The sequence below is a fragment of the Spermophilus citellus genome, assembly GCF_964194105.1.
Source record: "Spermophilus citellus genome assembly, chromosome: 4".
Lineage (NCBI taxonomy): Eukaryota > Metazoa > Chordata > Mammalia > Rodentia > Sciuridae > Spermophilus > Spermophilus citellus.
This window is the reverse complement of record NC_138185.1, coordinates 64,113,754-64,128,005: the sequence shown is the minus strand read 5'-3', so window position 1 is coordinate 64,128,005 and position 14,252 is coordinate 64,113,754. Positions and strand designations below refer to the sequence as shown.

At 41.2% G+C, this 14,252-nt stretch overlaps 1 long non-coding RNA gene across 2 annotated transcripts in view; it reads right to left on the bottom strand.

Moving 5' to 3' along the window:
- The window catches only part of LOC308646984, a 46,973-nt gene extending 42,468 nt beyond the window's left edge, over positions 1 to 4,505 (bottom strand). For both annotated transcript variants that reach the window (XR_014021553.1, XR_014021554.1), the window contains exons 1-2: positions 4,369 to 4,505; positions 2,195 to 2,265 (exon numbers count right to left, since the gene is read on the bottom strand). This is a non-coding gene — a long non-coding RNA (uncharacterized lncRNA). The remainder of the gene's footprint in view (positions 1 to 2,194; positions 2,266 to 4,368) is intronic.
- Positions 4,506 to 14,252: the final 9,747 nt, after the last annotated feature.

Below are 14,252 nucleotides of genomic sequence, written 5' to 3'. Positions count from 1 at the left end.
GCTATGGATTGAATGTTCCTCCAGAATTTATGTTGAGACTTCTCCCTACTGGGATGGTGTTGGGATGGGGCCTAATGGGAGCTGCGTAGGTCATGAGAGCCCCATCTCATGAATTAAATCATCAAGGGAGTGAGTTGATACAAAGTAACCCTGGTGTCCCCATTCTTTTCTCTTTTGCACACATCCACTTGCTCTTGAATTGTCCCATCATGGGATGATGCAGCCATGAAGGTCCCCTCCCAATGTTCGCACCATGCTCTGTGGACTTGTGAGAAAAAAAGAAATGTAAAAAAGCTGGGCACAGTGACCCACTCCTGTAATCCCGGCAACTGGGGAGGCTGAGGCCAGAGGATCGCAAGTTCAAAGCCAGCCTCAGCAAAAGCAAGGCACTAAGCAACTCAGTGATACAAAAAATAGGGTAGGGGGTGTGGCTCAGTGGTTGAGTGCTCCTGAATTCAATTCCCAGTACCCCCTAAAAAAAGAACTGTGAGAAATAGACAAGGCACAATGGTACATCTTGCAGATCCAGCTTAGGAGGCTGAGACAGGAGGGTTGCTTGGGCCCAGAGGTTCAAGACCAGCCTGGGCAGCATAGCAAGATCTCATTTCTTCATTAAAATAATAATGATAATAATAAGGAATAGGAGGAGGAGGAGAAATAATACATTTCTTTATAAACTATTCAGTCTCTGGCATTCTATTATAGCAACACAAAACAGATGAACAATGTCTCATCCATTTATTAATTCTCCCCAATTTTTCAAGTTCCAATTGTGTGTCAGACACTGTGCTGAGTTCTGGGGTCACAAACATGATAAAAATATACCTCTGTCATCAGGGAGTTCACATTTAAGAGAGAAAAGTACTACTCAGAAATCCACAAAGAGGGCATCCAGATGAAGGGGTTCACTGAAAGGAAGAGGCTAGGAGCCAGCTTGGGTCTCCATCTGAGGAGCTGGGGTGCTAGGTATGGCTCCCATACCAAACAAAGGCCCTGCTAGCAGAATAAGAGTTATCTAAAAGTCCCAATGAGAGCCAGAGCTTGGTGAAGACAAAGCTGCTGAAAATCCTCCTGCCTAATGATTGTTCTAGAAGCTGTGGGAGGGCTGATCTCACAGTGCAGAAGCAAATGGCATTGAGTTTTTAAGAGAAGGTTTCATTGTGAGAACCAGACCCTGGCCCAACCAACCCACTCCTCTTCCCTTCATGCACCAGGCTGCCTGGAGTCATGCCTGTCAAGGGCTCGTGCCGTTCTTCTCTCCCCAAAGTGAGTGCTCCAGAGACTGGCATCAGGCTAAAGAAATGCTCACGGATGAATGAAGCTTAGCAGGGGTATCTCACATTTGTCAACAATCCTAGAAATTCACATGAGATTACCAATAAAGCATTGCAAACCTAAAAGGAACTTTCCTAAACTCTCAATAATAAAAAACCAATTTGATCAACCATTCCAGAGGGAAGCCTGAATCATCTTTATAGATGATTTTTATAGTCTCTCCATAAAAATATCAGAAAATCATTATATCGTGAAAAGAAAAATCAAAGAATATGCAGCTAAAAATTGCAAGGAAAAAAAGTATATTAAAGAGGGTGCTGCTAGTTAATTAACAAAAATATTATATTCTCTTGTATTGTGCAATGTCTAATCTATTTGGCAGAATTTTTTTATTAATAGACTTTTTTACTGGTGGGGTGAGTCAGAAAAATTGAGCATAAAGTACAAAGAGTCCCCAATAACACCTCAGACATACTCTCGCCCTGGTTTATTACGTGTTTTTTTTATGTTTGTAATCTGTTGTGATTCCTCATTCTAAAGAAAAATTCACTTTTTGCCTAATTTTATATCTTTTCCATAAAAGGGACCTTCAAGTCTTACAAGCTTCAGGTCCCACAAAGCCAAGGTCAATTGCTGTGTTTTCCTACTACAACATGAAGCAGGCTTGTTAAAGCCAAAATGCCAACTGAACCGAAAAATGTGTCTAGGGGCCTTGCCTGATCAGTGAGTCACAGGTGCCATGGAACTACTGCCCAGATCCTTGTAGAACATTCCACCATCGACCCACTCCACGGACAACTGCCAGGCCAGAGCTTTGGATTTCCACAATCCTACCCCATAAGATTGTCATCATGATGAAAATGGTCACACATATGAAGGGGCTAGGAAAATTCCCAAGTGCTGGCCAGGGGTAAGTCACAGAGATGGTGGTTTTAACAGTTACTCCCAGCAGTGGATTCTGGTATGGAAATTTCACCATCATCCCAGTACCTGTAGATAGGGAAGAAGAAGAGAGATCCTCATTTCAAGCTGAGGACAATGGCCACTTGAAATGTCACCTGACAGCTCACCCCTGAACAGGAATAAATACTGACATAAACACTGGGCTCATTATGGACACGCCCCCTGAAGGCCCTCAGGACCTGCTTCACACACCTAGATTCTGCTGCAGCCTCGTGACCTGCAGTGTAACAGAAATCTTATTTCCCTTCCCAGGACTCCACAGATGAACCAGACCACTCCAAAGTTCTCTGAGCCCCTGTTTCCCTTCTCTAAAGGATGGGGAAATGATAACCAGTCTTGATCTATGTTATGATTGAATTGTGTCCCCTCAAAACTCCTATGTTGGAGTCCTAAGCACCCCCATGGTCTCAAATGTGGCTTTATTTGGATATACAATCTTTACAGAGGTAAATTTAAATGAGATCATTAGTTAGAAACCTAAGGCAATGCTATAGTTGGGATCTGAAGTGTCCCCCAAAGACCTATGGTTACATGTTTGGTTCCCAGCCCATGGTATAATTAGGAGGTGGTGGAACCTTTAACAGGTGGGAATTAGGTGGAAGGGAGTTAGGTCAAGGGGGGCATGCTCTTACCATAGATAGTAAGACCCTGGCCCCAGCCGGTCTCTCTTTGCATCCCAGCTGCCATAAAGTGAGTAGGCTATCATGATGTATTATGCTACCACAGGCCCAAAGCAATAAGGCCAAGTTATCATGGACTGAAACTTCTGAAGCCATGAGCCAAAATAAGCCTTTCCTCCTCTTAAGTTGATTTTCACAAGTATTTTGTCACAGCAATGGAAATCTGACTAACACATCCAAGTAGGGCCAGTATCTCTAAAACACTTTAAAATTGGGGTACAGGCACAGATCAAGAGAAGATGACCTGAAGATATATGGGTGAATCTGACCGTCTACAAGCCAAGGAAAAGGACCTAGGACAAATTCTTCCCTTAATAGCCACCGAAGGAACAAATTATAACACCACCTTGGTTTTGGATTTCTAGCCTCCATAACTAGGAGAAAACACATTTCTGTTGTTTATGTCACCTACTCCGTAATACTTTGCTATTTGCTGTTTTTGCAGCCCTAGCAAACTAAGACAATCTGAAAAAAAACATAAGTTTTTGCTAAGGATTTGAAGGTCTTTGCAAAGTATATAATATTACACATACAAGGATCTCTCTGCTCTGTTATCTGATTTTGGAACTACTCTATTAACAAGTCAACAGGTTTGAATTTCACCTCCTGTCTCTGCCCATCTGTCAACACATTTCAAATGAATTTAACGAGTATTTACCAAGCTGCTCTAAACACAGTAATCATAACAACTACTACTTACTGAGACCTACTCTGGGCCAAGCTCTGGGCTATACTTTTAGAGACTTCATGTAACTCAGAGCTCACTGCAGGACTAAGTAGTAGGTGGTTTTATCTCCACATTATAGATGAGGAAGCTCATCTGTACCACTGAACATATCACTGAGATGGGCACCGTGAACCATGCAAAACATGGGTGTTTAGTAATCTTGTTGCTGGTGTAATTCAAACATGCAAAACAAATAGAGAGTCGCATGATTGGATGCATATAACAAGATAGTAAACTGAGTATAAATGGGTGTCAATCCTAGAATATTATGAGCTCCTCAAAGTACAAACCATGTTATTATTTGACTTTGTAGCCCTATGGTTATCCCAGTTCATGGCATTCAATAGAGGTTTGTGGAAGGAAGGAAGGAAGGAAGGAAGGAAGGAAGGAAGGAAGGAAGGAAGGAAGGAAGGGAGGGAGGGAGGGAGGGAGGAAAAATGGAGGGAGGGAGGGAGGGAAGTTGGTTAGGTAGAGTGGAGTAGGGTGGGGATGGAGCAAGGGTCAGTTCTCCAGAAAAATAAATCCTCCAGTTATATCTTGGCCTCAAAACAAAATGTTATGACTAAGAGTTATAAGGGTAGAAATGAGAATAGCAGATCCAGAAATGGGGGAAGGCAAGAAAAAAAACACAGATATCCGAAAGAGAAGGTAACATCTAGATCCCAGAGAAACAGAGTTCAGGACACCCAGCCTCTACTTGGTGAGCAGGAGGGGAATGCATACCTGATCTACAGTCAAGAGCTCCTCTGCCAAATCCTCTACCAGGTCAGGCTAACAAAACACATTTTGAAAGCATATCTCCTATTAGCATCTCTAGGGTTGTCAGAATGAGAAGGCAAAGGAAAGCACACAGATGCATCACTGAGCAGATCCCATTGTGAAGCTCCTCTGTGGAGCATGATCCTGCAGGTCTTAAATACACCATGCCATACACCCGGGTTCTGACATTTCCTGCTAATTAGGGAAAGGAAATAAAACACCAGTTTATCACAGTTACAAGAGCATGCGTGTGCACATACACACACCTTTTTAGAGTGGATCTGACTGGACCTTGATGGATTGGCATCTTTAGTGGGGAAACAGGTGTGACTCATAAATAATGAAGGGACCTAAAAGGATCAAGAGCTGTATAGTCCTCAAGCTGTTTCATCTGTCTTCGTCTACAAATGCACAGGAGCTGACTGCAGGGAACAGGAAAAGTGCCACCAACCAAACTCTCCAAATAAAAGTCACTCTCAAATGCCCCCACTGGTTTTCAATGGGAATTCTAGGTGTCCAGGAGCAGTAACTTGATTAGTTTTGTTATAATGCATAGAATAACTTACAAAATCCACCCAGAAGACAAACTTGGCTTTTTTAAAATATGAAAACTTTGTCCTTTGGGTTTTGAGCTCAATCTTCCTGGGGTAACAGATTCAGCCTACATGTCAAGGGCTGAACCATACAGGCATCTGAACTCCTGAGAGGTACGCACCTTCCTCTGAGACAGGAACAGAGACTGAGACATTAGGCAAGTAATCTGGATTCCTTGATGTCAAAAGCCTAGAAAAATCCTCACCTGCCATTGGCCCATGAGTACAGTCTACTGGCAACGTTAAAGCTCTGACTTTATAGACAGGCTCAGCACCGTCTTACACTTTTGCCTGCCTGAGCTCCACATCCCAGCCAGGGATGCCAGCTGCTCCCCTGAATACACAGAGCTTTCTTTTCCATTAAGTGATGATCAAAGAGTAAAGATTATTAATGGCAAGATATTCCCAGGGAGCACACTGATATCAGAGCCAGCATGCCCTGCCCTTTGGCAGGGCTTGTCTTCTTGCTCCAGGCACTCAGAGCTCAGGCTTGCCCTGAAGGTGCAGTGCTCCCAGTGTGCTTCCTGGGCTGTGCAATAGACTCTGCTGACCGAACCATCTCTAAGCTTGTCCTTAGGGATTGTCTGGATGCCTGCTAGGCATTGCATTCTCTGTTCTTGATTTCAAAGGTGGCTCCAAGTCACATTATCACAGCTAAGATGGATGAGGGTTTGTCAGCTCCTTCCACATCCAGGTACTTCTCAAACCCATCCAGATGATCCCTGCTCTTCGCCCTGCAGTGTGCACAGTGGCAGATTTTCAGAAGTAGACATCCCAAATTACAAGGTATTTGGTGGTGGGGGGGAGGGGGGTGTATTTCTAAATTAGTGAGAGTTAGGTTGGTCCAGATATATCTTTACCTGAGCCTGAATTTGCTATATTTACAGCGACCAAAAGATGGCTTCACTGAGGGAAGATATCATGACAGGCAAGGTACCCATCAGGCTGAGGCAAACATCTACCAGGCATGGACCTGCAGGGCTAACGGGTGTATGACAATTAGCTGCTTACAATTGGGATGCCACACCCCAGGATGCAGCTTTTTTCCCCCAAGTAATGCTGAAAACTCCCCTGCAGAGCAAAGAAAGAGCACAACAGCAATGCAGAGTCAGCCACTGGCTGCCAAATGAATGACCCTTTAGTGTAAGTAGGCCCTGTGCTCCATGTTGCCCTGCTAATTACTTAATCTCAAAACATGTTGCCCCATTTCATGCAAAATTGAGCTGAGTGTATCAAGTAGACCACAGCGTAAGCCTTACAATGTGAAGCTTCTACTGCAATACTGGAAGATTCAGTGGTCACTAAGGTCCAGTTGCCTTATCCTCTCTCAGAATACTACAGGTCAACCCCACCTCCCCCACCTGCAGGTCCAACTGTCCCTCCCTCCCTGCATACCAAATCATCACCACAAATTTCATCAAAACAGCAGAAAGATCAGTAGAGTAGATTAAGGGGGAAGGAGGGACCAAAAACAGGGAGAAGAGTGGGATGAATCTGACAAACTATGTACACACATGAATACAGTGTAGTGAATCCCAGCATCAAGTATACCAATGAGGCAATCATTTTTTAAAACTATAAATAAATTACAGAAAGATCAGTAGAGTAGAGGGAGGGGAGTAAGAGGAGGGAGAAGGAGGGAAGTACTGGGGACTGAATTTGAGAAATCACATACTATGGTTTTGTGATTATGTCAAAATGTATCCTAATGTTATATATAAGTAAAAATAATAATAAAAAACAAGAACAGAACATATATGTTGGCTTTGTAAGGTCAGGCTTGGTTAGGCTGAACTACACTTCCCAGAGCTCAACTCTCTCCTATGTTTCCTTTCAGGAAGGGCTGCAGGGGAGCTGAAGAGCAGAAGGGAGGCTGTGGAACTCTACTGCAGCCTGTGTTTGTTGCTGATTGGCTTAATGAGGGCTTGTTCATGCATTCCTCATCCCCTGGATTCTCCTTTCATTTCTCTCACTCCAGACAAGGGATGTGTGGTCAGGTCCGTGAGGAAGGCCTGGCATCTGCAGGATACCTTCATCCCGAGATCAGAAGAAGGGGTCAGCTTGTCTTCATAGGGTTCCACTTATGCACATGGGGCTCCTACCTTTTGGCGACCTTGCCTTTCTGACCACCTGCCTGGGAGCTTCAGGCACCAGCATTAGGCTAGACAGAGCCTTGGGGAGACCACTGAGCATCCATCATTACAAAAAACCAATTCCCCATAACAAAATGACCCATATAGTTACTCCCATTCTTTGAATGAACACTTTCTGATACAAGAAGTAGAGATTTTAGAAACAAAATCCCTTAAAGAAGGGATAGAGGGAGAAGATCACATATGGCATAAAAAGCACCAATTGTGGATTATGGTAAGAACAATAAAACTCAGCCAAGTTTAAATATCCAGGTTCTTCTAAAGATGAAAGTAATGTTTACAAAAATGTTTTCAAAACCATGAAATACTATTCAAATGCCTGTTTTTATCACTACTACACTTAGTGATAATACTATGAGTAATATGGACAATTAAACAATTTCATGTATTTGAAAAGTTCTAATTTATTAAGATTGGCAATACAGCATATAGAATGCATATTTCTGTTAAAAAAAAAATAAAAAAACATCAACCCCACCAAAGTGCTACCCTCTGCCTGGGTTCATTGATCAGATCTCTCCCTAGAATGTTCACAGTGTCACAGTGTTCCCAGACTCATCTCAGCATGTGAGTGGATTACTCCCTTTCTTCTTCTCTAATCCATCAGGAATTGAAATTAAGTCACATTTCCAGAACTGGGACCCAACAGCCATATCCTACTATTGGGATCCTACCTTATGAGCTGCATAATCTGTGTCCAAACATACTTGCTACTTAGTGTCTTGAAGAGTTATGGAGCCAGCTGCACATCCCTTCTTCCCTCCACCTTGGGTGGCACCCTCTGTCTAGCTTCAATTCCTCTGTTGAATTCTTTGCCTAGTAATCTACTTCCTACAGATAAAGCTCATTGGCTGGGTAAGAGAATCCTCTTCCCCATGAGACCTGATACTCCCTGCCTTCTCAGAGTGGATTTCTGGAAAGACTGCTATCTTCCACCAGTCTCCAAAAATTCCACTGCTGTTTTTGAACCACAGGATGAAATTAGGAATGAGCTATAGAATTATAGCTGGTCCTTTGGGGCACCCTATCCCATACCAGCAAAAGAGATCTTCCAAGTTAACCCTGCTATGTGCACACATGTGCACGCGCACACATACACAAATACACACACACACACAGGCCCCAACTAGCAGACGGAATCATAATGCTTTAGAGCTCAAGTTTACCTTTCTGACCTAAGTCCTAGTCTCTGAAGGTCCCCTAAGGGGCCCCAAGAGGGTATCTGAACTTTAAGAAAAACATTCATTAATTGGATCTTAAACAAACCAACTCCAAAAACACCTTTAAAATAATCAGGACAATTTTAATATGGGCAACATATAGATGATGGTAAGGGAACAACTTTTCATTGCTTTAGGCATCATCATTGCAAAATAGTTTTTTTAAAGCCCTTAACAATAAGAGATCTGTACCAGAACTATTTACCAGTGAAATAGAATAGAATTTGCTTTAAAACAGTCTAGGAAAATAAATGGAGGCAAAGAGATACAGAGAGATGAGCAAAATAATAATGATGATTGGATATAGGTAAGGATACATAGGAATTCTTGAAACTATTCTTTCTAGATTTTGTATGTATGGAATTTTTCCATTATAAAAATTTTATTTTTTTAACTTATGAAAAACATTCTGAGAATGTCCACCTACAGGTGATTTTGTACCTTTTCAGTGCTAGTGAGGATTCCAGCTCCAGTCAGACAGAAAAAAATCTAGGTTTTCACCACCTAGAGAAAGATAGCGCAGGGATGAGGGTTCTCCTTCAAAGGAGGGAGCACGTGCTCTCTTCTCTCTTTCTCCTCTCTCTCTCTCTCTCTCTCTCTCTCTCTCTCTCTCTCTCTCTGAATTCTAAATGCTGCAGTTTATTGAGCAACTTTTAGTGGCTACTTGCAAGACTATCAGACCCCAAATGGAAGTAAGGGACGGAAAAAAGAATGCATAAAGCTGTTTGGAATTATTTTTTTTTACAAATTTGCTTTTATTATATCTTGAAATATAGGTGTAATATCATAAAAGTATTTAAAGTGAAAGAGTAGTTGCAGTTAGAGGAGCAATAAAACATGCTATCAAGTTCAAATCACACTCAAATGTTAATAAACATACAGGCAACAAAAACTACTACCCACATTAGACTCCACTATTAATATGAAATAGAACTACCATCAGCACTGCCAAACAGAAAATTGTTCACTCTTTCAGATTATATTGTTACCTAATAAAAATGCTAGTATATTTTGAGTCCTAATGGAATTTTCAAGACCTCTAAGTCTAAGTTAAGGTTTCCAAGGGGAAAACAATCCTGCAACATCTCAGGTCCTCTTTTTATTTATTTATTTTTTTAATGCATAACAAACTTCAACTTTCTTATAAGCTTAGTAGACTCACGCTGCCCCATGAATTGTGTTCATGTGTATAATCTCCTAGTCAGGTGATAGTTCCACTAAGATACAATCAGTCCTCCTTGCACAGTGGTCAATGAGTCATTCAAAGGATAAACTTATTGAGTCGATAGAAAATTCAGGCACCTTCAGAGACAAAGGCTTCCAGGAAGTGATCTTATTCTATGATGCAGTGATGACAGCTAACATTTGGAGAGCACCTTTTGCAGTTCACAGAGTACAAAGAATAGAACTCTTCCTGTCCTGAGAGAAAATCTATTTCCTCATTTGAAAAGGAAGGACAATATCATCAATCTCACTGAACAATTGTAGTTGGGGTTTTATTTTCTTTTCTTTTTTATTCAAAAAAAAATATTTGCTGAATACCTACTCTGTACCAAGCACATATTTCTCTTGCTAGCATAGATGATTGCTGCAGTGATCCAATGAACTATAATTGCACCTAGCACCCAGTTTGGCAGAGGCGAAGCTCCTTCCCATTCACCATTTTCTTGGATCTTTCGCGGGATCGCATCTTAGCCCACGTTCCCAGCCTGCCTCTTTGGCAGCGATTCAGTCTCTCTTCTCCCACTCTCCCTCAGGCCCATCAAGCGTGAGGCACCCACTATCAGCACTGCACCCTCATGGGCAGGGCTTCCACCAGTCTAAGCCCAGCCCTGCCAGACAGGGTGGTATGCTGGGGGATTGGGAAAAGGAAGAGCAAGGCAGTTCTGTACTGTGTTCCATAGATGAAAACTACTGTTTTAGATGCTGCTGAATTCTTAGGAACCACTAGAATAAGCCACACTGTGGTTTTTCAGAAGGAGCAGGGCTGACCCACAAAGAATGCTCTCTCAGAGGCTGCAGGGGGGATGGGTGGGCTTTGAATAGCCAAGCAGGTTTTCCCACTGGGAACCAGCCCCCCCCCCCCCCCCCCCCCCGGGCTCCTCAGAAATCAGTAACACCAATCCCTTTCTTCTCTGTCACATTGTCTCAGTGTTCACTTCTGACCAAGGAACCCCATTAATTTTCTGTGGTGCACTTTCCAAATGACATCACTTTGGTTCTTTGTAATTCAAAGAGCGGGATTAATGAACCACAAACTTCAAGCAAATTGGCTGCGTGGTCTATCACATCTGACCGTGGCTTTGCCACTGCCTTGAATTCCAAAGAATGGCAGAAATTTCCCAGGCTGCTTTTGAAAATGAACACAGAGTCTTGAAACAGCAGGCCATGTTGCGTTCATCCTTTCTAGAAATGTTATGTGTCTTCTGTGTGCGGGAAATTAAACGGTCCCATTCTCCACCTGGTATTTTATTGATATAAATTTAACCTGTTCAAATGCTGCATTAAATTCCAATCTCTTCCAAAATAATATACATTTAATTCCTCATTCCACCAATCTATTGAAAATATCCCTCTTGGCAGCCTTTCAAAAAAGCTATATGAATTGCAAACCCTTTTAGATTTTGTTGAAGTATTAAGAACACTACTTACCCACATATTCAACTAAGGCCCTTTTATTCCGTTCCATTTCCCCAAACTCCTTTATATAATGTCAGAACCTCAAAAATCAGTAGCAGTGCCTTGGCACAGCCATTCACCTTTCCTTCCGCAGCGAAAATGGCATTAACATTCGTGAATAAAAAAAATATATATCAAACTAATTACCTCCTTTTCTTCCAAAGTAAAAGACAATCTAACACCATTCTTTTGGACATAATGCCATTTATTTCACATAAGGGGGTTTTTGTGTGCTCAAAAAAGATGGTGTTTAATATGTGTGAATCAAAATCCAGATTAGCTAATTAACTGATGTGTCTGAGGATGAAATGAAGAATCAATATGCTGTGAAAATTGTTGAAAGTGCAGAAGAAATGTCACGCCAGGTGAGACTAGTCCATGAGGTTCAGAACTTTCTCTGCCATGAAACAAAGGATGATTTTTTTCAAAAGGGCAGTAGAATGAAACTTTGGTAAGCTAGAAAATCTTCAAAAGATGAATTGTTACTGGATGGCTAAATTTTTCAGATTGCTAAAGGAAACTTCTTTAAATAGCAAAAGAATTTTCTTTCTCCCAAACATTTCCCTGCCCTCTTTATATAGAGTAGATTCATTTTGTTCACTGAGTCCCCACCATGAACACCAAAAATTATCTGCTGAAGGTCCAAGGACTTGATGAATTATTGTGGGTTATTTGTCCTTTCACTAAATTGCCACAAACTGCTGGGCTAGATATATCTTACGTGGACGACTTGCTGGAGTTCTCTGTTTCCTGACTTTCACACAGACCCCAGAAGGCTGAGTCTCAGGAAGGTAACAGGATGCTGGAGTGGACCACCAGGGTGTCATCTTTAATGATAACGGATTTATCTCCCCCAAATCCTCAACCCTAAGAATTGTGTAAGATAGTCATCATCGAGAATTTATCCAGTCTAAGGGCTCCAATTATGTTCTTTTTATTTTTTTAAATATTTGTATTAGTTATTGATGTAACTTTATTTATTTATTTGTTTATGTGCGGTGCTGAGACTAGAACCCAGTGCCTTACACATGCTAGGCAAGCACTCTGCCACTGAGCCACAACCCCAGCTCTCTTTCTATTTTTTTTTCTTCCCCTCCACCCCCAACCACAGGAAGAGGCAAATACAGAGGTCATTTCTTTAATAATCACAGTCACTTACAGGATGCAATGGGGAACTCCACCTATGTGATCTAATCTTCAGTTACAGAGGAGAAAGGACAGAAAATAAAATTCCTGAGTAGAGCTTACTGGCTGTGGCCTATCAAAAAATTCTAAAAATTCATAGAAAAAGTCAAGGCTGAGAGAGGGAACGGGAAATATCAATGTCACTGAAAGGATACCAAATAATACTTTAAGATAAATCAACCCATTAACTTAACCAGTGCTGTAACATTTCTGTTTCTGGTTTGTAGAATTTTTTGAAGTGCTGACTTGCAAACATTTATCTCTGCACTTCGATGTATGTACATTTTCTAGGAACTTGAAGCTGCTAAAGTGATTACAAGCCTTTTGTTTTTCCCATTTCCTGTGTAAGTCTTCCCAAAATGAACCATGCGGCTCCTTGACTACTTAGCCAGGAGATGTGGGTCTCACCAACTCTTCTCTCAACATCTCAACATTCTTCTCAGATCTGATGCACATCTGTACTTGATCACAGAGCAAAAAGGTCAACACTCCTTGGGATTTCTCCCCAGCTGGGTGGCTTTGGAATCATTTCTCAGTGTTTCTTTATCTGCAAAATGCAGAACATACAGTACCTACCTCATAAGATTGCTGCCATATTAAATGTTATAAGTAAATAGACAAGTGTAACACATTCATTAAGAGGAAAATAAGTCCCTTGGCCTCTGTAGCAGTTAATCCTGGATTCTGTGCTTTCTGTATTTCTTCTTTTTTTGTCTTGATTTTCTTCTGTTTTCTGCCTGATCATGTAGGTGTGATCCATCCCTTCTCCTATTTTCAGATTTCCTGTTTCTTCTAACTTTGTTTCATATTTTCAATCAAAATAAAATGGCATTTCTTAGACTTACGGGTAAAATCAGAGAAAATGGACCTTAAATCGGAGCCTCCACTCTGGCTTAAATCCTTCATCAGAGAGTTCATGGCAGTTGCCTCTGGAACACAGTGGCTTCTCTCATTGCTCAGCACCAGTGACTTCCAGGAGTCTGACCCCAAACATGTGGTTGAGGACTGTATCTCAACCGTTGACTCAAAATCACTCCTCATTTTAGTTAGCAATTTTGTTCAGGAATTGAGACCTGGAATAAGATATGTCTTCATGAAACATAGAAATTTTTTTTCAAAATGTTGTGAGTTAAAGTACATTATTTTATCTATAAAGTATTTTAAAGTATCTGAATCTAATCAAGCCTCTAGCCCTAATTCTCTTCAAATCAGATTTCAGACATGGTCACCACATTGGATTTGGTTGATCTGCTTTGGGTCTCCTTTAATCTATGATCTCTGATTTGAGGACCCTAATGCAAGAATACCATTCTGAGACAATCTTCCAAGACAGAGGAGATTCTCTGGATTATTAAGGGATGATGGGTAATTGCATTGCCTTGATGCTGTGGTGGGTTTTTAATGTTTATCTATTGGAAGTACACATAGATGTATTCGCAGGTGAAAAATACAACATTTGGAACTCCTTTATAGTATTCCAGCCCAAAAAGGGGGAAATACCTAAACGAAAATAGCAGTTTGAGATTTCTCCAAGTCAGTCTTTAAATTTATAAGCTTTCAGAGCATCATTTTAACGACCACATTAAAAAATCATGCTCCCTGGGGTGAAAGGCCAAATGAAATCTCCATAAACCCAAACATCCATCAACACTTATTGAGCACCTACTGTGCATCCATCCAGACAGCTCTGAGAGGTCAAGCTTATTATCAACCATTCCTAACACAGCCTTTGACACTTGGATGCTTTTCTCTTCATTTCATCAGTTTTGCAAAATTGTGGTTACAATGAGATTCTCATGTGGAGTTAGCACAATTTGAGAGCCAATTCAATGTGTCATTTTGACCTTGTATCAAATCTCACATAATTTTAATCGATATATAAATTTGGCATCAATCATTATTAACAATATTACAATTGATAACAATAAAACAGTTCACCTATCCAGTCTTTTTTGACTCAGTTCCTTTGCGCTTTCAAATTAGTTAAGCAGTACTAAGGTGTTTTTTTTTTTATAGAA